This window comes from Delphinus delphis, chromosome 11, assembly GCF_949987515.2.
Source record: "Delphinus delphis chromosome 11, mDelDel1.2, whole genome shotgun sequence".
Taxonomy (NCBI): domain Eukaryota; kingdom Metazoa; phylum Chordata; class Mammalia; order Artiodactyla; family Delphinidae; genus Delphinus; species Delphinus delphis.
This window is the reverse complement of record NC_082693.1, coordinates 64,756,372-64,782,816: the sequence shown is the minus strand read 5'-3', so window position 1 is coordinate 64,782,816 and position 26,445 is coordinate 64,756,372. Positions and strand designations below refer to the sequence as shown.

Here is a 26,445-nt window from a genome sequence, read left to right as displayed (position 1 = left end):
GCTAGCCTCAGCTGCTGGTCAGCCACACGGGGGTAAACAACTGACACTTTTACAACCGTTCTATATCTATACAACCATTTTGGTTTTCACTTTCACCACAGTATTCAAGAAATTACATGAGATATTCAGCACTTTATTATAAAATAGGTTTTGTGTTAGATGATTTTTTCCCAGCTGTAGGCTAGTGTAAGTGTTCTGAGCACGTTTATAGTAGGCTAGGCTAAGCTATGATATTTGGTAGGTTAAGTGTGTTAAAAGCATTTTCGACTTACAGTGCTTTCAACTTACAATGGGTTTATCAGGTTGTAACCCCATTGTAAGTTGAGGAAGATCTGTATCCATATATCTTGTCATTTCCATCACCAGCAAAGTGAAACACTAAGTGTACTGCTCAAGCTTCTACCTGCTAGGAAGATCTCCCACTGTCTTCCAGGAACCTAACTGAGTGGAGTTGTTATGTTATATTTTGTAGTTCTGACTGGTTGCAAATCTGTTTTCTTTCTTTTTTTTTTTTTAAGATTTTTTTTTTTTTTTGGATGTGGACCATTTTTAAAGTCTTTATTGAATTTGTTACAGTATTGCTTCTGTTTTATGTTTTGGTTTTTTGGCCCCAAGGAATGTGGGATCTTAGCTCCCCAACCAGGGATCGAACCTGCACCCCCTGCATAGGAGGGCAAAGTCTTAAGCACTGGACTGCTAGGGATGTCCCACAAATCTGTTTTCTTATGTAAACCACCCTTGGAAGTTTCCTTTCTCATACAGTTGTTTGTAGAAACTCCCCATGAGGTCGCAATGCATATTGAGAGGGAGGTGGCAATGGGTGCTGCCTGCAGAATTTAGAGGGGCCTTTTTCTCAATGGTGGGGGGTGGGGTGCAAGATGTAGCAATTTATCTTTTACTCTGGAGGGAATATGTCACCATGACCTAGGCTACTGGCACTTTAGAAACTTCACCGAGATAGCAGGCCCCAGAATAATCCTGGAGATTACTTCCTGACTTCTGGCACATCGTGCGTCATGACAAGGCGTCTGAGAGATTTCTTGACTCTTGCCAACCAGACCTAAAAAGAATGTCATCAGTGTAGTAAACCCCAAACCCTATGGGTTGAAGAGATGGTTAAGATTCCTATAGAGAATTCCTGTGGTGAGGCATAAAATTAAAATAACTCTGCTAGGTACAATTTAAAAAAAAAAAAAAACCTGTTACCAGTAATATTTTTTATGGGTATAACTTCAGAGACAGACTGCAGGTTTTGAATTTATGTGAGTTACTATTTTAGGAAGATTCAAAATTGGGTGAAAAATTATTTTCATATCTAATAAGCAGATTTATAAAATAAAGCCAATGAATAAAAGTGATTTCTAAGAATAGGATAGGAGTATTGCATAAAAAGAATAAATAATAATGTAAAATGGCAAGAGGTAACAAATAGAATCATAGGATAGAAGTTAGAAATTAAAAATAAATTTTAGAGAGATAACGAATATGAGGCAAAAGTACGGATAAGGGGCTTTCCTGGTGGCGCAGTGGTTGAGAGTCCACCTGCCGATGCAGGGGACACGGGTTCGTGCCCCGGTCCGGGAAGATCCCATATGCCGCGGAGCACCTGGGCCCGTGGGCCATGGCCGCTGGGCCTGCGTGTCCGGAGCCTGTGCTGCGCAACGGGAGAGGCCACAGCAGTGAGAGGCCCCCGTACTGCAAAAAAAAAAAAAAAAAAGTACGGATAAGGCAGAGAAAAAAAAGCAATGGTTATAAAGAATGCTAGTATAATCTACTTATGAGTTATTCTATCATAATTATTTTTGTTTTTAAATTAGTAACTATGAAAGGGAAAATATCCCCAGTGGTAAAAGCATATATGACTGGTATAGAAGAAAAAAAACCATTTTGCTACAGTGCTGATACCAGAAAAATCATAGATTTTATTTGAAATTTAAATGTGCCCACTGTTCATCTTTATGTAGACATTTAAAACTCAAATATACTGATTCATTATTTTCATTTTCTTAGTTGCCATTGTTCTGAAAAAAATTTAAGTATTTCTCTTGAATAATTCAACGTCATTCTCTCCTAGTAAAGTTAGTCACCTTCATGCTACTGTTATAAATTAGAAAGATGTTTCTGGTTTTAAAATAGCTTTCTTTGCTTCAGCTGAAACATAATAAATACAAAAACATGTATTTTCCCCCAAATTTCTTCCAATTGAATGTTATTTAATAATTCTTTTAGTATTTAACATTCACATTTTATTACCTTTATTTTATGGCAATGTACATATAACAGACTTTTAAAAATCAGAATATATGTCTAGATTCTTTAATTTTGCTAAGTCTAAAAGTGTCAGCATTTCACATTCTTAATACTGCAATGCTGGAAGGGATTGAGAGAGAAGCATCATTAAAAGTTTGTATTAGGCATCCATGTAGTAGGATTGATACCATGTTGACTATAGTATGAAACGTAAGTGCTCATTTTCATCTGGTAACATATAATCTAATTTATAAGCCGCTCCAAATCCCTCCTCACTTTATATACCTGTGAATAAAAAACTTTTTAATCTCATTTCATTATTTTATAATTTGTTTTGTATTTTATAACTTATAGTTCTAAGTATTTGTCAGCATAAGAGTTTAAATGACTAGCATTCTGTTCTTTGTTTTACTTTCAGATTTCAGCTCTGCCATTTTTTAAATTACAATTTTATTGAGATATAATTCACATACCATAAAATTCAGCTATTTAAAGTGTACAGTTCAGTAGTTTTTGGTATATTCACCACTATCTAATTTTAGAACATTTGGTCACTCCCAAAAGCAACCCCATAGCAATCATGACTTGTTCCTCCTTAACCTCAGTCCCTAGAAATCACTATCTACTTTTTGTCTCTATGGATTTTCCTATTCAATACATTTCATATAAATGGAATCATATATGTGGCCTTTTAATCTAGTTTCACTCACTAACAATGATATTTTCAAGATTCATCTATGCTGTAGCATGTATCAGTACTTTATTCTTTTAGGGAGGAATAGAACTGTAGGACTATACCACACTTTGTTTATCCATTTATCAGTTGATTGACATTTAGGTTGTTTCTACAGTTTGGCTACTATGAATAATGCTGCAGTAAGTATTAATAAGCAAGTTTTTGTGTGGACTTGTGTTTTCAATTGTTTGGGGTATGTATATACCTAGGTAGGAGTGGAAATGCTGCTTCTTATTGTAACTCTATGTTTAACATTTTGAGAAAATGTGAAACTGTTTTCCAAAGTGGTTGTAGCATTTTACAGTCCCATCAGCAATGTATGAGGGTTCCTGTTCCGCCACACCCTAAGCATACTTGGTATTATTTGTCTGTTTTGTTTTAGCCCTCCAAGTGTGTGTGAAGTGGTACTTCATTGTAGTTTTAATTTGCATTTCCCTAATGAATGAATGGTGTTGTGCCTCTTCACATGTATCTTTTTTCTCTTTGGTTTATCATCATTGGAGATAGGTCTATTAAAATCTTTTGCCCATTTAAAAATTAGATCATTTGTCTTTTTGTCGTTGAGTTGTAAGAGTCTTTTGTATATTCTGGATACAAGTCTCTTATCAGGTATATGATTTGCAAATTTTCTTCCCTTTTGCAAATATTTTCTTTCACTCTTTGGGTGGTCTTTTTACTTTACTGATGCTGTCTTTTGAAGCCAAAAGTTTTGTTTTGATGGAGATGAACTTATCCATTTTTTTCTTTTGTTGTTTGTGCTATTGGTGTCATATTTAAGAAACCATTGCCTAATCCAAAATCACAAAGATTTACTCTTATGTTTTCTTCTAAGAATTTATATTTTTAGCTATTACATTTAGGTCTCTGATCCCTTTTGAGTTAATTTTCATATATGGTGTGAGGTAGAGGTTCAGTTTTATTCTTTTTTTTTTTTTAAATAAATGTATTTATTTATTTATTTGGCTGCGTTGGGTCTTCATTGCTGCACACAGGCTTTTTCTAGTTGCAGCAAGCGTGGACTACTCTTCGTTGTGGTGTGCAAGCTTCTCATTGCAGTGGCTTCTCTTGTTGAGGGGCACAGGCTCTAGGTGCACAGGCTTCAGTAGTTGTGGCTCACGGGCTCTAGAGCACAGGCTCAGTAGCACCAGGGAAGTACCAGTTTTATTCTTTTGCATGTGGATATCCAGTTTCACAGTGTTTTTTATCAAAAGACTATCCTAACTGTTAATGCCTACAACTAGCATTTCTATTTGCTTGTTATTCATCTATGAAATATATATATTTAACATAACAGTATAAATAAATATACTGAAAGTACACCGATCAATATAAATAAATTGCATTCTTCTTTGAAAAAAATGTTTTAAAATGACCCAGACTAAAAGCTTTATGAATGTCTTTACCTATCTTAGCGTGTACCTACTTTGCTTAGTGGAAACGTTATTTTCTCTTATCTATGTTTGTTGGCGACTTAGCACCATTCCTGAATCATTCTATTCTCTGTCTGTTTCCCTTGCCAACAAGATTATGGCCTAGATTTACCAAGAAAGGTGCTCATGTGGGAAACAAAATGCATTGCTCCTGGTCAACAGTGGGATGTATTTGAGCTTAATTGGATGTTTTTGCAGTAGCCTCTGAGAATTTCTCTGCAAATTATCTGCCTTGAAGCTTCAGGCAACTATAAACATACGTAGTGGATCCCTACATTTCCTGAAACTGCCTGAGTCGCAGAAAGCTAACAGCGAATCTGAAAGTTATGGTAGCTGTTCGTTACCTTTACTCTTCCAACATACACAGTGGTTTTCCAAGCTTCCAATTCTTTGTATTAAACCTCTTCCTTCTTGGACTATTTAGAGTAATTTTTGTGTTTCTTTTTGAAGTATAACTGATATATTTATGTTGGAGGATATGCCACACACATATTTTTAAGTACTATGGAATCAATATTATACCCACACATTTAAGAGGTTTTTTAAAAAAAAAAAAAACCTTAACTATTTATTTATTTTATTTACTTTGGCCATGTTGGGTCTTCATTGCTGCCCATGGGCTTTCCCTAGTTGCAGCGAGCGGGGGCTACTCTTTGTTGCAGAGCGCAGAGGCTACTCTTCATTGCTGTGCATGGGCTTCTCACTGCGGTGCCTTCTCTTGTTGCGGACCATGGGCTCTAGGTCAGCAGGCTTCAGTAGTTGTGGCATGCGGGCTCAGTAGTTTTGGCTCAACAGCTCTAGAGCGCAGGCTCAGTAGTTGTGGTGCACGAGCTTAGTTGCTCCATGGCATGTGGGATCTTCTCGGACCAGGGATCGAACCCGTGTCCCCTGCATTGGCAGGTGGATTCTTAACCACTGCTCCACCAGGGAAGTCCCCTAAAACCTTAACGATTATAAAAGCTTTCTCATGCTGTCATCTTCCTTGCCTTGATGCTGCTGAAGCTTCGTCTGGGATATCTACAAAAGAGGGAAAGTTTTCCACTCATACTCCTTGCTGAATTCACTGACTTAGTGCCTGTGGCATAATGGGCTCTGCTTTCTATCCCCTGAAAAACGATAGCCCACTGAATTTTCTTCCTCTTTTCACCAGATGTCTCCTCATGGACAATATGTAGAACCTTCTCTGATTTCTTATGGGAGGACTGAGTCTTTGTGGGAGTGCATGGAGAGTGTCTCAGTTTCTATTTTTCACCTCGGAAAAAGAGTTCCCAGAGTGTTATTTTCTCTTCATTTTGTTTTCAGCCAATTGTCCAGTTCTTTCTTTTATAATACATTCTGGTAATACAACTACAACCGAGGTACGTAGATAATGGAGATTGATGGAGATGTTGATATCTATAAACACACGAGTAAAGGCTACATTTTCTGAGAACCAACTATGTTCTAGGTACTGTATGATGCATTTTACATTATAATATTTTTAGTGGATATTATGTTCAAGGCTATGCTAAGGAGTTTATAATCATTATTTTATTAATTCTATGAGGTAGGTACTATTATCATTTCCACTTTACTGATGAAAAAAACAGATTTTAAAAAGGTTAAATAATATCCCCACAATCATAGAGTTATTATGTAGCAAAAACTAGGTTTCAAACCCAGGTCTGTGTGGCCTTGAAGCCCATATATTTTAGATTAGTCAATTCTGTGACTTATATGTGTGCATATATTAAAGAAGTTTATACCTTCCTTCTTTATTATTCCAATCCATCCTCCATTACCATGGGGTGCTTGTTTGTTTCTTAAGCAACTAATACAGTCACCTCTTGTTCATGAATTTTCAGTGGTTCCCTACAACCTACACTCTTTAGTATGGCTCAAAAGCCGTTTGGTGATTTGACCCCTTGAACCTACTGAGTCTTACTTCCCTTTCCTCCTCCAAACTGTATCTTATTCTAACATGTTTTCCCTCTGTGTGACACACTTACATGACTGGCAAACTCCTAATCATTCTTCAAGTCTTGTCTCCAAACATCACCTTCTCTGTGCAGGTTCTATTGATTCGCTTTCTTCAGGGAGACTTGGACAGAACTTCACCTCTACTCTCATTGCTTCTTGCATATTTGTGTGAGCAAAGTATACCTCTGTAATAGGTTTGTTGTGAAGATTAAATAAGATTATCCATGTAAAAGACTCAACAGAATGCCTAGCACACAGTAAATGCTCATCAAAATGTTAGTTATTATATTTGTATTTTTATTACTAAGCATTAGCCAAAAATATAAAATTAGAACATTGCAATTTTATTTAGTTTTTCTTAAAGCTTTCCATTTTTTATTGTTCTACCTTTTATATTGTAAATTCTTTTACATAGTGTTTGTGTTTCTGACCAGAGAAAATCCTGGGAATATTATAGGCAGGGCTTGTTGGCTAATAGTTCCCTGCTGCTAAGGGTGTCTAGTTGGTTATCAAACCAAATTTGAAAAAGTTCTTAGACCCCTATTTGAAAATAATTTGTTACGATGATGTACCTGTTGGTTTGTATTTAAATAGTGTGATGGGCTGGGAAGATTTGAAGTGAAGCAGCTGAGCGTCTATGGTCATGGCAGAGAAGAAGCATAGTTTCAGTTGCTCAGCTCTTTGAAGGGAGGTGGTGCTAGGCCTACTTTCAGGGACAGCTTGATGGAACCACTCAAGCTCCTTGCCTGCTCTGTTGGCTGCCACCATGACATGCTGATAAAGATACCATCACTTGACTGAAAGGAAGAAGAGGATACAACAGGGACTCACAGACTGATAGGATATACCTACTCCTTCAGATAGGGGAGCTCATGCAGTGTGCCCTCAGTGAGAGCCAACAAAAAAGTGGTCTAATGTTCTTAAACTGAAAGTAAGTAGGTATATGCGACTGTGTCATGTCTTTCATCTTAAAGCATAAAAGAACTTGACACAGACATGGAGTCAGGTTTACAAGCTGAGTAATAACATACTTAGGCATTACTAATGCACTATCTTTTTAATCTTTATAACCACAATTCTTAACAATATTTTTGTCCCAATCAGACATTGGAGGAAGATACAAGGAGAGATGAGGACAAAAGGAGGGGGGGAGGGAGACATAGAGAAAGGAAGAAGGAAAGAGGGAGGAAGAAAGAAAGGAAGGAAAGGAGAGAAGGAGGAAATAAAAAAAATGAAAGGAAAGTTAAGGAAAGGAAGCAAAAGGAAGGGATGGTTGGAGGTGACATTTCTCCCTTTTACTGACTACACCACACCCTGCTTCATTTTCCTGTTGCCTCTACCTCTGGATTGTTTTCTGCTAAAAAGTGTTTTTTCTCCTTATCTTTTAACATTATGCCACCCTGCAACAGCCAGTTTCTATTGTAACCCTTCTTTTCTACTCAGAGCTGTTATGGCAGACATAACTAGAGCTTCCCTGTATAGACAAGAAGAAAATATATCCTCGTAAAGTCAGGAACGCCCATGTGACTTGCTTAGGTTCATTAAATGTGAGCAGCAGTAATGAGTGCCTCTTTGTCTTCTTTTGGATAGAAGCATTTCCGAGTGGAGAGCAAATGTTCATGCTCTCCTTCCCTGCCAAGGCAAATGTGGAAGCATCATGCTGAAAGAGTGACTTTACTTGTAAACTAGCAGATCCTTGTGCCACCAGGATACACTCAGCTTTCTGGCTAAACCAAGTTCATATGTATAACACAAATAAACAGTAAATGTTATTTTAAGCAACTAAGATTTTGGCATTGTTTACTGCTGCAACATAATCTTTAATATTTTGAATAATACAAACATACCTTTTCATTATACACATGGATCTGAAAAAGACATCAGTCCTCTCAGTCCAATAAAAGGTCCCATTATATTAATTTGACCACGGATAAAGGGAACTTCCTAGACATATATTTCTTTTTCATAAAGTTGATCAGTTGGGCTATACATGTCATTAGGTACACTGAGTTTCAGCCTGACCCCACAGTATTATTGGTCTGTCTCTCAGTATCTTGGCAGAAATTCTTTATCAACTTCTATACTTGTGAGTGAAAAAGACGGTGGCATGCCCCCATTAAAGCAATAATATAGAAAAATCTCTGGCTTACAATGGATGGCTACCACACGTAGAATAGCCACTCTTTCTATCTATTTTAACTTTTATCCTGATAAAAGACAGATTCTTATGACTAAAAGAATTCTTTCTTAGTCCAGCACCCTTCTTACAAATAAGTTTTTTGGTTCATTGTATTCCTAATTATACACAGTTCTAGCCTAGCTCCTCAGGTCTGACATAGTCGAGCGTTCCTTTGGTTTCTGTTTCATAGTACTAAAAGTTAGCTGTAGTTACTCACAGATTTTAAGAAATGTAGGAGTCTGGGTCATTCTGGTTTCCTTTTTCTTGCTGCAGGAAAATCAGAGATGTTCAAGGAGCGGAACTGTTTCATTATTTCCTAGGGATGTGTCTATAGTTCTAAACTAAACACATCAGCCTGACAACAATAATTACTTTCCTGGAGAGGAAACCCTCAAAAACCTTAGCGTTCTTCATTTATTTATTTGTTGAACAAATATTTACTTTATGATGATAGGAGTTCAGGTAGTTTTCCAAGTACTGGGGGCCCTGCCATCATGGGGATACCAAATAATATACAAAAAACCAAATGAACTAGAAAATGTTGGATAAACAATTATTGGACTAGGCAGTGCCTGGGGTGGGTCACTTTAGATTGGGTGGTCAGCAAAGACTCCTTACTTAATTAGTGTGATTTAGCACTTATTACTGGGCTCTTCCAGGTGAGTACACACGTGGAAGCAAAACAGAAACAAAAATAGTAGAAGACAGAAAACTGCCCTCCAAGATATTAGTGAATTGGGGAAGAACTATGACCAAATTGACTCCAGAGAACCTGTTCAGCTCCTGTTTTACTACTCACACCATACCCCCTTCCAACAGTCAGGCCTGATCCAAATCTGGTCACATCAGTTTCTATCAGAATAAGATGGGGGGGGCGGGGTTTAATGTGGTGAATCACACTGCAATCTGACTCTGCCTTTGGCTCTGAGCGATGCCCCAGGCATGGAGAACGTGTAAAGCCAATTCATTTCAGATCTGAAAATATCATCAATATTATATTCACTAAACATGCTCATTTTTATCACAGTGCTTTTACTGACAGATATGAAAAGGCAAATGATCCTAATCAGAACCAAATTTTTAAAAGAGTCAATGAAAAAAAGTTCAAGTGCCTTGGAGTACCAAAGATATCTTGTTCTGTGTTGACAGCAAATGAAACAGTCATTTAGAAAAACTAACAGTGTGTGGATTAAGTGGTCAGCAAGACTTAATGCACAGTGGATTTGAGTCTTTCATTGGCATCTAGGAGGGCAGTTATTGAGTCTCAGCGCATGGAAAGTTAAGAAGTCTCCCTCTGAACTTTTCGCGCATGCTAATGCAGAGGATGACTCTCCAAAAGCTAGGCAATCATTCAGCTGACACCTACAAACTGATGGAAAAAAGGAAAAGGTAGCCACAATTTATTTAGTGCTTTTGGTGGCTACTCATCCCTGTTGCCCTCACATATCCAGCTGGAATATTTCACCAGGGCATCAACCTCTGCCCTTATATACACTCTTCAGTTATGTTCAGGTCATTCTGCAGCATTTACTGGGACATAGACATGGAGGCTCCATGGCTGTGGTTATAGTTTATCAGTTCAGGAGAGTAGTGTGTATATTCCCATAAGACAAGTAAACACAAACTCATAAAAGGTTAAAGGTGCATATTTACAGAATCCCTTTCTACAGGCAAATTTAAGAGATGGAGAATTCTGTGCTGTAACCATATTCGAATTATACATGCACAACCTCTTTGATAAAATAAAAAGGATAGAAAAGAAAGGACAAAGAAAGAAAGTAAACAAAGGATTCTATCATCTTGCCTCTGATATTTTTTAAAGCTTTTTATATGGTAAGATCAGCAAAGAAAAGATAACGTCAATACTGGGAGGAGATGAAGGGAAGAACCAAACGCTGGAACACAGGTTGAGAGCCTCTGTGGCATACCCCCTTAGGCTAGGACATAAATTAATCCATTCCCCAAGGGTTGCTTCACAAGAGCAGACGGTCTATTAAGGCAAGGCTGAGAGACTGTCTTATTTATTGTGTGGGTTTTTGTTGTTTCTTTTTGTAACTAAAGCATAATGGACTTTTTTTCTCCTATATTTTCATTTGCACCAAGGTTATAAAAGTGATCTGAATTGTATATTAGCCATTTTACATCCTCATGAAATCTCTCAATATGACGCTTTTGAAAGTGAATGATTATGCAAGGTATGTTTAGAATAGCAAAGTTGTACTGGGAAATGTGAATTGCATTTTTGACATTTATCCATAAATTAATTACTCAAGTATTCATGCATAACGGGAAATTGTTGAATTTTTTCATATGTTAATTATTGACCAAGATCGTATTAATATTTAGATATACATCATTCCGGCATTATTTTCTTATATGGAGTATATCTCCAGAAATAAAATATGAATCTCTAGGGTAATTGAAAAGCCACTACATTTTACAATTATCAGATAAAGTCTAAGGTGATAAATATTGCTTTTAAAACACCTGGGAAACTATAATTTCTAAAAATAAATTGTAAACTAAGCATGATTTTATTTTGCAGGGCTTTGAAGCTATAGATCAATTTATGCTTGCCTCTCTATTCATTTAACCTATGGTTCCCTCGCTTTCCTATTTCCAAGGAACTCATTCAAGTATCCCAGGAAGTGATAATAATAACCCCTCTGTATCTCGCAGCGGCTACTATGAAGATAAATGGAATAATATATGTGAGCATGCTTTGGGATACTTGAATGAGTATATATACTGATTTGAAAGAATACATAAATTAAAAAGTGGCTATGGGCTTCCCTGGTGGCGCAGTGGTTGAGAGTCCACCTGCCGATGCAGGGGACACGGGTTCGTGCCCCGGTCTGGGAAGATCCCACATGCCGTGGAGCGGCTGGGCCCGTGAGCCATGGCTGCTGAGCCTGCACGTCCGGAGCCTGTGCTCTGCAATGGGAGAGGCCACAACAGTGAGAGGTCCGAGTACCGCAAAAAAAAAAAAAAAAAAAAGTGGCTAATATTGATTTTTATTGAGGAACTATAGAATGAACATTTAATAAGATTTTTATACTTTAATTCAGATAAAATTTCATAAATATATTCAACATATTTCAATAAAAGAATCAGTGATTTAACACATCCTCTGATTCAGGTGATTCAGAATAAATGCTATTGATTTCCTCTTGACTTTGTTATTTCTGATCACTCTAGTAAGTCCTCATGTGCCAGCACTCACTAGCACATTTTCTGGTCTGTTGAGCCTAGATTCAGAAACACACCCATATCCTCCTACCCTGTGTTACAACTCTAAACAGTTAAATCAGAGGCTATCTAGAGTTAACAAATTATATTCTTCACATTAAATTTTAAAAGCCATTGTGTTATCTTCAATCTTAATTGTGCTATTTTTAATCCACCATTTTACTCACAAATAGAGAAGAGTAATGATGTAAGTTATCAGAAAAAACAGATAATCCATTGATCTTTCCAGCAGAATAAACAGTTGTGTGCAATGGGGACAGTTGTGAGGATTGTAAAAATGTGGCTGTAACTGGGTTGAATTGATTCTTCTATGGCTTTAGTATATTATTGGAGGGGAGTCCCAGCTGGGCTCTCCACGCCCCCTCCCTGTGAAATTTTGGCTATTCATGGTTTCAAGGTCATCAACAGTCAGAAAATGAATGCAGATTAATATAGGGAATTGAATTTAATTCTCATTACTCTGGAGAAATAGCACTGGGAATGGATGCTATACTTGCTTGTCTAATAGATCCTTCTTCTGTGTCCCCAAGGCACCTTGCCTTCAAAAATATTTTCACTTGGGCAAATAAATAAGCCAGACTATGACATATATCCTTTAAAAGACCAAAGCATGGACTGTGCACTTTAACCCTCAGCATCTAGAGTAGTGGCTGGGATGGAGTGAATGTAATATAAAATATATGAAGAATGAATAAAAAAATATTCATTAGCCATTTTAGATCTCAATTTGGAAAAATGTTACTCTTTTATTCTGACATCAGATAAAATTAGAAAAAGAGGCTTGGAAAGGAACTTGGGAGAAAGTGATGGAATTCAAATAGTCCTTTAAAACATAGATTGCTTTCTTGGGGAAGGGGAAATACCTTATTAGGCTATTCAGTTACACATATATAAAGCAAGCACTCTGCCTCCTGTTTTTTGTTCTTGAGGGAAACTGGTGCAATTATTTGGACCTTTTTAATCAGAACTCTCCTTGTTCTTTCCTTTGCCCAAAATGTCTTTCTCTCTTTCTGTTTTGTTTTGAATGTTTACAGCAAGATGCCCTGCACTGGCAAAGTATTTGCCTTTGTAAAGATTGTGTGTTCTTCTTTGGGAAGTTACTTATGAAATAAAAAGAGCTGAGTCTTGGTCTTATAAGATGATGAAATCTGACCTTTAACTATGAATTAAATGATGGGCCATTTGTAGGGAATCTATATATCGCAAACACTGGTCAGGCCCCAGGAAAGGCTACTTCACATCGCTTGCCCTGTGTCTTCAAAACAAAGGCAACTGCTGTTAGTAGGTGTGGAGGTTTATGTGTTGTACTGCTGCTGAAGTTTGAGACAGACTACGCTTCCAAGCACAGGGATGATTCGAGTGGGAAAAGATAGAAGGCAACTAACTTGTTGAATTCACTCTCTTAGGTATGCAGTAGAATCTTGCCTAACAAAGTACCATTTCCCAGTCATACTGAATGTCCATTTTCTTGCTTCCTGTTCCAATTCATAGTTTCTGAGGTACTTTCATATTGTGCAATAGTTGTGACAGTCACTAATGGAGACTGAAAAACATTTTACAATATAAAACAATTCATATTTCTCTTAAATTTGAGTATAAGTCAGTCTATACCTACACTGTCAACATGGTAGCCACTAGCCAAAGTGGCCATTGAACACTTGAAATGAGGCTGTTCCAAAATGCTATAGGTGTAAACACTGGATTTCAAAGAGTTGACAAAATAATGTATTATATCGTAATAATCTTTTATATTGATTATTTGTTGAAATAACATTGTTTTTGGGTATGTTAGTTAAAACATTATTAAAATTAATTTCATCTTTTATCTTTACTTTTTAAATTGTGACAAGTAGAAAATTTGTAATGACGTATGTGCTCACATTATATTTCTATTGGACAGTGCTGGTCTAGACCTAATATGTGTGAAGTGTAATACCAAACCCTCACATAGGCACCTAGTAGGACACTAAACTCTAGAAAGCAGAATAGTAGTATTTGCTACAACTACTAGTGTAAAAATGTTTAGTAAGATTTAATAGAAATTTCAAAAAGTGGTTAAAATTTTCTATTTTATTTAGTTAAAAGACTAAAAATAGAATACATTATTGAAATTAGTAATTTCAAGGGCGAGTTCATGAAATAGCCCTAAATGTGTTGCTAAAGAAGAAATATGTACATTCAACAATATGGCCAAACACCCAGAATAATTATTCATGCTATGGGGAATTCCCTGGTGGTCCAGTGGTTAGGACTCTGTGCTATCACTGCCGAGGGCCTGGTTTCAATTCCTGGTTGGGGAACTAAAATCCCACAAACTGCATAATGTGGCCCAAAAAAAAAAAAAAATTTATCTGTGCTATATATTCTACTTTGAACTGCAAAAAAAAAAAAAGCCTTCAGCTATATCAGTATAGTGGAAAATTTTTTTAAGATATTTGGTGGAATAAATACCAAATCCCACCTTATCACCATTCTCAGACTCACTGTGGAAATGTCTACTACATGCTTTTAAAACAAGATACACTAGAGGAGTTAAGGAAAACAACAAGGTTCTCAAATAAAACCTGAATGATGAAACCACACCCTAAACACAAGGAATGCTGAGTAAAGGGAAGGCTTGAAGGTCTTGCTCTGTTTGGGGAAAGATTTGTGGAATTTCTGTATTTCACATGTTATCCAAATATTATACCAAACCATTATCTTGTTAAATAAAGTTAATTAGTCCATACATTGCCCCAGAAAGCCCAAATTCTTAAGAATTTGTCTTAAGCACAGAATTTTTCTATCTTCTTTGACCAATTCCATAATAGGTCTGAGAATCTCATGGGATGTGTATGAGTATGGAATTGTATCTTTGAAATAGTATAAAATTTTTATACTGTTGTGATGGGAATTTGAGGTTTCAATGTTTATTAATATTTTTAGAATCTGTAATTTTATATAGTTGATGCTCAAAATTGTGTGTATATGCTGCACAAAATTAATTGCAGAAAATGTTCATCATGTATTAAAAATCTCCATTTGGCTTAGTATAAATAATTGGATAAAGCATCAAAAATATTAAAACAATCTTTAAATAACCAACAATAAAATAGCAAACTATGGTCTTTGACAGAAAATGAAATCAATTTTGAATTTGTGCTATCTGCTGTTGTTTGATATGAACTTTTGCTTGACATTGATAGTGTTAACAAATACTTATAAAGGTAAACAAAACTAATTTAGATACTTTAATTTTTGACCGTTTAAAATACACTATTTCAAAATTTAGAGAAAATGATTTTTCTAATTTAAAAAACTTTGTGTAAAATATGCAACAAAATTGAATTTCTAATAAAATGAAGAAATTAAGAAAATTTAAAATATTTGCATAACTATTATAAAGGAGAAGATTCGTAGACAACTAATACTGAAACTAAGTTCTATAGATACTGTTTTCTGGCTATTATAAATTCAAGGTATGGTCTTGATGGAATAGAGCTGAGCAAACTGTGCAAGGCATATATCACTACCTTACATTTTCCTTATAATATCCTAGCAATGAAACAACTCAAAGAAACATGTATGGTTATAGATGGTGCAGTATTAAATGGGAAAAATCTTGATATAAGTAATATAAAATTATATTAATATAATTAAATTAAGTATTTTTGAAATAGTTTCAGTGAAATGTTAATTTTTCAAGTCTTACCCCCATTACAAATATTTGAACATGAAACTTTATAGACTAATTCCAAGTACTGCATTATAACTTTATAAACAGTTCCAGATAAATTTTTCCAAATTGAAGTTTTTAAAGCAAATAAACATATTTTAAGCACTGTAATATTCAGCAAAGGTCTAATATGGCAATATTGTCAATAGAATACAAATTATGTGAAAACCTTGATTATAACAGTGTAATGAGTAATTTTGCTGAGGGCTAAAAAATTAAATTATATGAAATAAATATATAATTTATAATTTGCTTTGCTTTATTACTCATCCAAATACTTTACTCTTTTCAATAGACTAACGAGTATGTGACGTAATATTTGAATTTGTTCATTTTTGGAATTTTGCTGACCTTCGGTAATAAACATTACCAAAGCCTAATAGATATTTTTCAATGTGTTTATTATGAAGTGATATTTGTCAAAGTAGAAGGGAAGAATATATTTCATTTAATAGCCTGTAGTCATAATTTATAAGTTTCAAATATTTAGTCTTATTGTATATGGACCTACATTTGTAATGTTTTCCAAGTTCAGACTTGCTCTGAAGGAAGTAGACATTTCTATTTTTACTAACCTTGTGAAGAAGCCAATCAGAGTATCAAAGTATAATTTTCTAAAATTTAAAAATATAACTCACAGAAACATAAAGTAAGCTCAAGTCAAAAACATTAGTGAGGGATTAAGCCAAATGTTAAGCTGGTTCAATGGAGTATAAGAAAGAACAAAGTATGTACTACAGAGAGAAAAAAAAATGCTGAAATGACATTGCTAAATTAAATACAAAACTGTTTAATAGACTCCAGGACCATAAAATGTAACCTTTTGGGTTACCTTTTCTATCAGACAGAAATCATTTGTATCTCAAATGGACAAAAATCATTTACAGTTTAACAGTCTTCTAAAGCTTAACATTTAACTACATGGAGTGTGGAACTTTGTCAGTAGTAAATAGTTAATCAGACAAAACCGAATCCTCTTAGAGAATTAGATAAGCCTTGAGCAGACCTGTTAAATGGTACTAAAGTATGTCATGGAAAGGACGTGCAGTCATTCTTTTGCATCCCAAGTTTTGGATACTTTCTCTTAGTAAGGGAAAAGAAACAAAAGCTGGGAAATTCAGTCTTGAGAGGGACTTCTTCTCTAACTGGAGCTTGGGCAGTGAGCCAGGAGGCTGATGAATAGAGACAGACTCAAAAACATGCCATGTGGTAAGAGGAAATTGGCCCCGGCCATTTAGAGGCAGGTCTGAAACCAGGCCAGGAGGTGCCCGATGACTGCGACTCTTCAGGGATGGGCCTGGACTGGCACACTCCAAAAGCAACCTTATTTTGTTGTAATTATAATTTATTCTGTATTTTCAAATCCTTTTTTTATCTTCAGCCTTCAGTAAAATCCAGCCAAGTGGTAGCTTCATATTTAGCTGTGTTGTGGGAACTTAAAGAGAGAGTCTCTTTGTTGTTTGGGTGAAGTATTCATATTATGCATAGAGAAAATGGGGAAGGCCAGTGTTTTTCCTCATGCTGAAGCCAGAACAGTGATAGTAGCAGTGGCTCAAGGGAATGTGGCCAGAAAGAGAAATTACTCACCATTGAAATTGTTGGTTATACAAAAAGGAGGAGCTATGTTGATCAAATGTGGCCAATACCAGTGGCAAGAGAAGATCAGGCCATATGAAATACCTGGGCAGGTATGTATCAGAAATACTTGGAAGGGGGTCTTGGAAAAAATTAGCTTTTTCCTTTGGACAAATGAAACAGGTTCCAGAGCACCTGTGCTTGTTGAATTGTAGTACAGTGATTACAGGTATCAACTCTAGAGTTATATTGCCTGGGTTCCAATCCTAATTCCACCTCTTAATAGCTATATCAAGTTGATATTATCTAGCTTCTTTATGTCTCAGTTTCCTCATCAGTGAAATAGGTATAAAGCATACCTACCACACAGGATTGTTATGAGAACTAAATTAATATCCTTCTATCCGAAAATAGTTAAAATGGTACCCATCATATTGTATGTATTTTGGTAATTTTTCTCCTGGAATAAGCTCTATTCTTGCCTTCCTTCATTCACTTTTGAACTTTAGAAGTAGTATCCTGCAAACCGATATATTTCCCTTTTTAGTTGTGTACAGAATTTTGGAAAGCAAGAGGAAGAGAGATGCCATCTTTCCTTGCCTTTGGAGATGCCTTCAGCAGAAGTAGTAGCAGTAGTGTCACATAGTCTCTTCTATGGGAGTGGGAGTGTGGCTCCCAGGTTCCCACTCATCTGCAATAACAGCAGGGACATAGCCTCCATCAGAGTAGTGGCAAGGCTGGGCTTCAAGGCAGGAATGGTGCCAGCTCTGGATCAATGGATAAAGCACTGTACTCTTTGGTTCACCCAGCTTTTCCAACAATTTTGTAACTAATTCTGCATTAAATCCCTTTACACTTGAAATATCTAGAGTGGTTTCTGTATTCCTGACTGATGGACACATCTATTATTGTGTCCATTATTATATTATATAATATATATTATATCATTTCCATTAGTAATATCAATTATAGTATTAATATTATTATTAATATCCTCTGGAATATTATCTATGAACCAAAAAGTCTAACAATATAACCTTTTTACCCACCTTTTCCAATCTACTACTCTAGTCCTTTTTTCCACAGACTTCTTCCTTGAACCAGAGCATATATAGTGAATGATGAATAGTTATATGAACTGGTGTATCATTTAAATACATCACTGTAGGTTTATATCACTGATCAATGGCATAGTGGGTAGAGAGATTTATTTCATTTGACACCAGTCTAAGAAAGATCATATTATTTTGGAGAATGAACTTTGAACAATTAGAAACAATTAGTAAAATCAGTAACAGGAGAGTTCTTATGTCCCATATAAGGCATACTGTGTGATTAACCTGTAATACTTTATCTTTCTCCAGCTCTCTACTGATTACCATGACTTGTAACAGTTTTAAGGAAGAAATATATACCACACAAGTAACCTTGTTTCACAGCTGGACTGCCTTGGTAACGGAAACTTTGATCAATGGATTTAGCATCCAAAATTATAAACTCATAGAAGGATTTATGAATATGAGGGTTTAAAACTTGGGAATAATTCAAAAAACTGGTCTGGAAAAGACAGAATTGATACAGAGGGAGAGTACCTGGCTCAGCAATGAACTTAAAATGTTCTGAGAGATCAATCTGGCTCATATTTTTCCTTGGTTCTAATTCTTCCCTTTCTTCTTTTTGTGGTCCGCGGGCCTCTCACTGTTGTGGCCTCTCCCGTTGCGGAGCACAGGCTCCGGACGCGCAGGCTCAGCGGCCATGGCTCACGGACCTAGCCGCTCCACGGCATGTGGGATCTTCTCGGACCCGGGCATGAACACGTGTCCCCTGCATTGGCAGGCGGACTCTCAACCGCTGCGCCACCAGGGAAGCCCTGGTACTCTTGATATGATATAATGAGAATGATACTTTGCCTCTCTGGTCTTTCTCCACAAAATACATTATCCCGGTCTAATTATGAGAAAAATATCAGACAAATCCCCATTGAGGGATATTTTACAAAATATCTGACCAATATGCCTCAAAACTGTCAAGGTCATCAAAAACAAGGAAAACCTGAGAAACTGTCACAGCCCAGAGTAGGCTAAGGAGACGTAACTACTAAATGCATTGTGGTTTCCTGGATGGAATTCTGGAACAGAAATTCTGGAACAGAATTCTGGAACATTAGGTAAAAAACTAAGGAAATCTTGGACTTCCCTGGTGGCGCAGTGGTTGAGAGTCCGCCTGCCGATGCAGGCGACCCGGGTTCGTGCCCTGGTCTGGGAAGATCCCACATGCCGTGGAGTGGCTGGGCCCGTGAGCCATGGCCACGGAGCTTGCGCGTCCGGAGCCTGTGCTCCGCAACGGGAGACGCCACAACAGTGAGAGGCCCACGTACCAGGAAAAAAACTTAAGGAAATCTTAAACTATAGACTTCAGTTAATGATAATGTTAGGATTTTATTGCCACATTAATTGTAACAAATATATCACACTAACGTAAGCTATCAACAATTGCTTGTATTGGAAACTAGGTTTGGGGTATATATGAACTCTGTGTTCTATTTTTGTAATTCTTCTGTAAATCTAAAACTATTATAAAACAGAATATTAAAATATTTGGTAGAACACTTGAAAAGTTATTATATTTGGATGACCATAAGTTACATATTTAGATGTAGAAATTATTTTACCATATAGATCCAACAAAGCAGAATAAAATGAAGAAGGAGTTCTAAATATGTTTATTCTTTCATGATAATATACCATACTAAAATGTGTTGTTTGGTAATGTTTGCAGCTTTTGCCTATGTAACTAATGGGCTTCAATCCTAAAAATGCTAGAGAAATAAGAAACTATATTTCAAGTGAAAAGACAAAAATCGCAGGAAATAACAGTCATGCTCTGAAATATAATAAAGTCATTGAGGGATTCTATATAATAGCAGTACAAAAAAGAGAGAAGGACACAGTTAAAGGGTAAAATCTACTGGGGACACATTTAATTCAAGTATTGTATTTTGGAAACTACCCAAAAGCAGTAAGAGAGTTAGCCTAACATCTGGGAAATCACAGTGAGCAATACAATAGAATGGCAGTTCATTTGTATATTGGGAGGAAAAAAATCAGTATAATAAGGAAGAAAACAAGGTTTTCCTACATATAAAGGAAAAAAATAGTCTACACCATAAACATATTTCCCAAGTAAATAACTGTCTCCCAGGTAGAAAATGTGTAGCTTGTAAGGTGCAGCTTGAAATGCAAGGACAAGTCTATGTCAAGAATACATCTAAAATTGACGCACAGTTCATTGCAGAGATTGCTTTAAAAAGTTTAAGCAAGGAAATCCAAAGCTGTCATCTGAAGCATTTCAAATCTGTGACAAAATGCTTAGTTATAAAATGATGGTTCTAAGCCACATTAAGCCACACTGGCAATCTTACGGAAAGAGAAACTGATATTTCGCAAGGGTTGTGTCACATCATGTTGGAATAAGGTATCACTGATACCCTGGGTCTCTGATGCTAGAAGTGAAGTGATAGACCCTGATTTAATCCTCAGGAAATATCTTTTTCAGTCTATTTGAAGATAAGGAAGCAATCTAATCATTTGGAAGACCTATGATAGTCCCTTCAAAAGACATATTATTAGGAATATAGTTAACCACAAATCAGTGATTTCAAGGGCTTCCCCCAATATAACAGAAAAAAATAATTTAGAACCATCCTGCCTTTGCCTAGAAAATAACTTTTTTTGTTTTCACTAATAATCTCCATTTATTGAGAGTTTATTCTGTGCCAGGCAGCACCAGGCTAAGTTACTGACCTTATTTCACAGATAAAGAGGCTTGGAGAGTGTGAAGAGTTTGCCCAAGATTAGGAGCTAGCAATTGGGGGAACTGGGGTTTGAACTCAGGCGAACTTCAGAGGTAATAGAATCACGTGACAGAACATTAGAAAAGGTACACAGGGGAATTCAATGAAAACTCACTCTTTTCCCCATGTTCCCCAGCCACACATTTCCCTCCTCAGAGACATCTGCTTTTGCCGTGCTGTGGATCCTTCCAGAGAAATAGTTATACCCCAACATGTATGTATCACAATTTATTGACTAATCTGTCCCACTGATTTGAAATGTCACTTTTATGGTATAATAGATTCTTATACGTATTTATATTACTCTTTTCAGAGCTGTCCTGACTCTTTTTTGCCTATCTTTTATGTTTGCCATTTCTCTAAAATTCTTTTTATCTTCTTTTTGGTTTAAAAAAATTTTTCCTTTTCTTGTTTCTTTCTCTTAAGGCATTATCCATTATGTTCATTCACTCGTATTATTTTATTTAATTTATTTAATTAATTAATTAATTTAGAAAATAACTTTTTTAAATGGATAGTCCTCAAGCAACTCAAGCAATTTAACTTTATCTATTCATGATGCTAGATCAGAGAATATGTGTTAAATAGAAAAAATATTTATTAGTTTTTTGGTACTCTATGCTAATACTTAAATATAGAAAATCTATACAATGTGCTATTGTGAACTTAATTGTCAAAATAATTTTCAAAATCTGATTTTATTGATTAACTCCAAATTGAGTATGTAAATTCTACACATGCTTACTTTGGCCTGATGTCCATAGTTTGAACATTTCTTTTAAAAAGCAACTAGTAATTCTTTCAATGAAGAGTAAAACACTAAAGGTGAAACAGACAGACTGATTCCTGTGATTGTTGGATAGTTATGTTGTTTAACTTCTTGGCTAAAGGAATTAATTTTGCTTATTCCATTATAGGCTTAGCACAGATCATTATTAACATTCATTTATTTAACAAATATTTACTGATCACAAATTTGCGTCAGGCATTGTGGTAAAATTCAGGGGATACAACTGTAAACAACATCAGAAAAGTATCCTCATAGAGCTTATAGTCTAAAAAAGAAGACAGATATTAATTAAATAATCATATAAGCAAATATGAAATTGCTCTTGTAATAATTACTAGGAAGGACAAGTGTGTGGTGCTGTGTGATTTAGTCAGACTTGGAGAAAGCTTCTCTGAGAGTCACACTTGGGCTCAGATATAGTGAGTAAGAGTTCACTAGACCAAGAGAAGAAGGAAAATTTCCCAGGTAGAGGGTAGAATGTATGCTACTAACTTATGGCGGAAGATAGTTTGGACCGTGAATAAGCTTTGAGGATCATGGTAAGAATGTTTGCCTTTATTTTAAGAGAGTAGGGAAAGCATTCAAGAGTTTTAACCCAAAGTGACATAACTATTTTTGCATTTTAAAAATGTCATGCAGTCTATTATGTGGAAAAATGGTGAGACGACGCTGGCCTGGATGCAGGTAGATTAGTCAAAGGGTTATTATAGCACTCAGGAGTCAGTTTTTGAGAAGATGAGCCATGATGTTTTTACTGGAAATGCTAAAAAGTGGATAGATTTGAGAGCCATTTAGGAAATAATATATGCTGGATTTGGTAATGGGTTGAATATGGGGGTGAGAGATAAAAGAGATTTCTGGCTAGTGTAGCCTAATGAGTATTGGAGCAATTCATTAAGACAGACTATAAAAGAAGATTATTAAAATGTAGGGAAATACAATGTGTAATTGATGATTCCATTTTGGGATGTTGACTTTAAGATACCACTGAGACATACCAGAAGGGATGACCCAAGTAGCATTTCCAGAGTGACAGAGTCAAGATCTCCAGAAATCTCCTCCCCATAAAAACAATGAGAACAATAGCAATAATGCTCAAAATCAATTTTTTAAAAACTCTGGAAGTGAACTAAAGGCTTGCAACAATTACAGAAGTCTTTATTCAATAAAAATGGCTGAATCTCAGTAAGAAGAGTAAGTATTGTAGCATTTTAACTTGCCTTACTCCCATCACCCACTTCCCAGCTCCACAGTAGAACTGAAAACCCACAGGCTCACAACTAAACAGCTGTAACAACAAGCAGTCTAGCAGCCACTGGAGGGACAGAGTGGTTTTGGATTTTCCTAAAGTCTCATCCCCAGAGAAATGGTATTATCTGACCTTTCTAGCAGCTGCTAGGTAAAGTTTCATTCTTAGAACTTGCCTTTATTTGACCTAACTCAGAACTCTCTATGTGTGAGTCTTATCTCCAGGGTATTTGTAGAAAATAGTTACTGGTAATTGTTTGATACTGCAGCTGCCTGAGGCAGTGATGCTACTTGTAGCTAACAAGAGGTTGACCAAAAATCTCAAAAAGGAAATGGGGAATGAGATGTTTATTGGGGGATTTGAAAAGGACTGGCATATTCCTGAAAATCTAGGAGACGATGCTCACATGCAGAGCTGTGCATATACCCAGGAATGACCTGAGAATGCCCATCTTTGGCTGATGTTGATGCTCTACCTAGGTAGGAAGTAAAGACTAAGCCAGAGATTTAACTGTGCTGGAGCACTGAAGGCGTACCCTAACACACAAACAAAGGGTCTCAGCAAGACTGAGAGACTTACTGGTTCAGGGCCTTAACGCAAATCTCTGTCTAATCATTAGCTGATCACTAAGTTAACTGAGAAGAGACTTCATTGGCTGGATACAAGAAAGAACACAGACTGAATTAGTCCAAGAAAGTCACTCAACAAACAACTTTGCTGGTGGGGTTGTAAAGTGTTGCAGCCACTTTGGAAAACTGTTTGATAGTTCCTAAAATTGTTAAACATAGATTTACCATAAGATCCAGAAATTCTACTCCCAGGTATATGCCCAAGAGAAAGGAAAACCAATGTCCACACAAAAATTCATACATGAATGTTCATGGCAGCATTACTTATAATAGCAAAATAGTGGGAAAAAACAAATGTCCATCAACTGAAGAATGAATTTAAAATATGCTGTATGAATGAATGTGATACACCACATTAACAAATTGAAGGATAAAAAACATATGATAATCTCAATAAATGCAGAAAAAGCTTTTGACAAAATTCAACACTGATTTATGATAAAAACTCTCCAGAAAGTAGGCATAGAGGGAACCTACGTCAACATAATAAAGGTCATATATGACAAACCCACAGCCAACATCGTTCTCAATGGTGAAAAACTGAAACCATTTCCTCTAAGATCAGGAGCAAGACTCACCACTATTATTCAACATAATTTTGGAAGTTTTAGCGACAGCAATCAGAGTAGAAAAAGAAATCCAAATCAGAAAGGAAGAAGTAAAACTGTCACTGTTTGCAGATAACATGATATTGTATAGAGAATCCTAAAGATGCTACCAGAAAACTACTAGAGCTAATCAATGAATTTGGTAGAGTAGCAGGATACAAAATTAATGCACAGAAATCTCTTGCATTCCTATACACTAATGATGAAAATTCTGAAAGAAAAATTAAGGAAACACTCCCATTTACCATGGCAACAAAAAGAATAAAATACTTAGGAATAAACCTACCTAAGGAGGCAAAAGACCTGTATGGGGAAAACTGTAAGACCCTGATGAAAGAAATTAAAGACGATACAAACAGATGGAGAGATATACCATATTCTTGGATTGGAAGAATCAACATTGTGAAAATGACTCTACTACCCAAAGCAATCTACAGATTCAGAGCAATCCCTATCAAACTACCAATTGCATTTTTCACAGAACTAGAACAAAAAATTTCACAATTTGTATGGAAACACAAAAGACCCCAAATAGCCAAAACAATCTTGAGAAAGAAAAATGGAGCTGGAGCAATCAGGCTCCCTGATTTCAGACTATACTACAAAGCTACAGTAATCAAGACAGTATGGTACTGGCGCAAAAACAGAAATATAGATCAATGGAACAGGATAGGAAGCCCAAAGATAAACCCACGTACATATGGTCACCTTATCTTTGATAAAGGAGGCAAGACTATACAATAGAGAAAAGACAGCATCTTCAATAAGTGTTGCTGGGAAAACTGGACTGCTACATGTAAAAGAATGAAATTAGAACACTTCCTAACACCATACACAAAAATAAACTCAAAATGGGTTAAAGACCTAAATGTAAGGCCAGACACTATAAAAAACTCTTTGAGGAAAACATAGGCAGAACACTCTATGACATAAATCACAGCAAGATCCTTTTTGACCCACCTCCTAGAGAAATGGAAATAAAAACAAAAATTAACAAATGGGACCTAATGAAACTTCAAAGCTTTTGCACAGCAAAGGAAACCATAAACAAGATGAAAAGACAACCCTCAGAATGGGAGAAAATATTTGCCAATGAAGCAACTGACAAAGGATTAATCTCCAAAATATACAAGCAGCCCATGCAGCTCAATATCTAAAAAACAAACAACCCAATTCAAAACTGGGCAGAAGACCTAAACAGACATTTCTCCAAAGAAGATATACAGATTACCAACAAACACATGAAGAGATGCTCAACACCACTAATCATTAAAGAAATCAAATCAAAACTACAATGAGGTATCACCTCACACTGGTGAGAATGGCCATCGTCAAAAAATCTACAAACGATAAATGCTGGAGAGGGTGTGGAGAAAAGGGAACCCTCCTACACTGTTGGTAGGAATGTAAATTGGTACAGCCACTATGGAGAACAGTATGGAGGTTCCTTAAAAAACTAAAACTAGAACTACCATGTGACATAGCAATCCCACTGCTGGGCATATACCCTGAGAAAACCATAATTCAAAAAGAGTCATGTAACACAATGCTCATTGCAGCACTATTTACAATAGCCAGGACATGGAAGCAACCTCAGTGTCCATCGACAGATGAATGGATAAAGATGTGGCACATATATACAATGGAATATTACTCAGCCATAGAAAGAAACGAAATTGAGTTATCTGTAGTGAGGTGGATGGACCTAGGGTCTGTCATACAGAGTGAAATAAGTCAGAAAGAGAAAAATACCGTATGCTAACACATATATTTGGAATCTAAAAAAAAAAAAAAAAAAGGTTCTTATGAATCTAGGGGTGGGACAGGAATAAAGAAACAGACATAGAAAATGGACTTGAGGACATGGGGAGGGGGAAGGTTAAGGTGGGACAAAGTAAGAGAGTAGCATTGACATGAATACACTACCAAAATATAAAATAGATAGCTAGTGGGAAGCAGCTGCATGGCACAGGGAGATCAGCTCTGTGCTTTGCAACCACCTAGAGGGGTGGGATAAGGAGGGTGGGAGGAAAACACAAGAGGGTAGGGGTATGGGATATGGGGATACGTATGCATATAGCTGATTCACTTTGTTATACAGCAGGAACTAACACAACACTGTAAAGCTATTATACGCCAGTAAAGATGTTAAAAAAATTTATGCAGGAGTGAATTGGTATGTCTTAGAGCAGTGGAGTTATGTTACAGGAAAACAACTTTTGA

The 26,445-nt window shown here is 36.2% G+C and overlaps 1 protein-coding gene across 3 annotated transcripts in view; it reads left to right on the top strand.

Moving 5' to 3' along the window:
* Positions 1-26,445, top strand: part of LIN7A (lin-7 homolog A, crumbs cell polarity complex component) — a 399,161-nt gene that overhangs the window by 63,326 nt on the left and 309,390 nt on the right. The window contains exon 2 of one of the 3 annotated variants that reach the window (XM_060025318.1): positions 21,083-21,160. The exons of 1 other annotated variant lie outside the window; for it this stretch is intronic. The gene's annotated coding sequence lies outside the window, so the exon portion shown is untranslated. Of the gene's footprint in view, positions 1-21,064; positions 21,161-26,445 lie in introns of those variants that run through there. One more of the 3 variants, XM_060025319.1, reaches the window with a different exon arrangement.